The sequence below is a fragment of the Nematolebias whitei genome, chromosome 2 (assembly GCF_014905685.2).
Source record: "Nematolebias whitei isolate Nwh7 chromosome 2, NemWhi1, whole genome shotgun sequence".
NCBI lineage: Eukaryota > Metazoa > Chordata > Actinopteri > Cyprinodontiformes > Rivulidae > Nematolebias > Nematolebias whitei.
Window position 1 is genome coordinate 52,410,054 of NC_056499.1, and position 1,584 is coordinate 52,411,637.

A 1,584-nucleotide genomic window follows, 5' to 3' on the forward strand; every position below is an offset into this window, starting at 1 on the left:
TCCAGTCAGCCATCAGGTGAAAAGGAGGAACCCAGACCCAGACCAGTGGTCATTCCGTATGTTGAGGGGGTATCAGAGAAACTGAGACGTTTATTTTCTAAACATAACGTCCCAGTGGCTTTTAAACCCCAAAATACATTACGGCAAAGACTGGTTCATCCCAAAGATCCAGTCCCCCGGCACAAACAGAGTAATGTTGTGGATGCTGTTCAGTGTCAGGAGGGCTGTGATCAGTCTTACATCGGGGAAACTAAACAGCCACTGGCCAAAAGGATGGACCAGCACAGAAGATCAACATCATCAGGCCAGGATTCTGCGGTCTACACTCATCTCCAGGCCAGCCGTCACTCTTTCAGGGATGAAGATGTTCACATCCTGGATAGAGAGGCACGATGGTTTGAGAGAGGAGTAAAGGAGGCCATCTTTGTGAAAAGAAATCGTCCATCATTAAACAGGGGTGGAGGCCTCCGGGTTCAACTGTCCCCCTCTTACAATGCTGTTATTGCTAGTATCACTCAACCCTCTGTGAATAGTAAACGGCCATCAGGGTGCTAATCCTGTTAGGCTGATGGTCCTTCTCGATCATGTGAGCAGCTGGTTTTGGTTGTCAGCAGCAAAACTGGTTGATCCACTCTGAGAAGGTGCTATTTATAGGACTGAGCTGAATACAGCTCCTCAGACTGAGGAAGTCTTTCGGATGAGAGACGAAACACTTCTACATTTTTTTGTTGTTTTGCTTTTTTTTTTTTTTTTTATGTCCAGAGGACCCGATTTAACTTTTTTAGATTTGAACATACAGTCTGTCCAGATATTTATTGGACTAAAGTGTAGAGTTCATGGTCTGACGTTACGAGGAAAGTGTAGCGATAATTACCTGTGAGATGAAAATGTATATTTAACCTGAACAGACACCCGAGGGTTCTGCTAAAGTTAAACTTTGTACAACGATCCAAGAAGCTCCATTACTCCTGGTTCCGGTCGAAGCGGTTTGTAAACAAGTTATATCACGTCGACAGCAGCTATTCTAAGTGGCCACTGAGCAAAACTCCCGTATGATTAAAGCTAACCTCAGTTAGCAGCTTCACGGGTACCGGTTGTTCCGATCCGAAACAAACAGAGCCGGGACCAACGAACGCTGTTAAAGGTGCTGCTAATACCAGCTAACACTTGACGTGTGTCTGTTTGACCCGCCGCAGCTTAGCAACTGAACTACAAACGTCACTTCCGCTAACCACAGTTTCAGACATAGATATCATATATCATAGATATCATATATGACTACATACAGCATTGACCGCTATCGTCTATTGGCGCTGACGAGATTTAGGGCCGCCATCTTGAAACGGTCGACCGCTCCACTCAGTGTAACCTGTTTCTCAGGAGCAATGAAGTATTTGCGCGTTTAATCAGTCATAGCTAAATACTAAACTCATTCTCACGATTTTTTCCTCTGTAAATCTCAGGAGTACAGCCATTAAAGCTGAACACATGGTTCAGTGTATTTAAATATTCTTGGTGGGGTTAACATTAACACTAATAAAATATTCTTATGACACGTTTGCAAAACTCAGTCACTGATACATT

General features: G+C 43.9%; 1 protein-coding gene across 1 annotated transcript in view; it reads right to left on the reverse strand.

Moving 5' to 3' along the window:
* Window positions 1-1,270, reverse strand: part of LOC119427223 (katanin p80 WD40 repeat-containing subunit B1) — a 62,792-nt gene extending 61,522 nt beyond the window's left edge. Inside the window, exon 1 of the mRNA XM_037694807.1 lies at window positions 875-1,270. The gene's annotated coding sequence lies outside the window, so the exon portion shown is untranslated. The remainder of the gene's footprint in view (window positions 1-874) is intronic.
* Window positions 1,271-1,584: the final 314 nt, after the last annotated feature.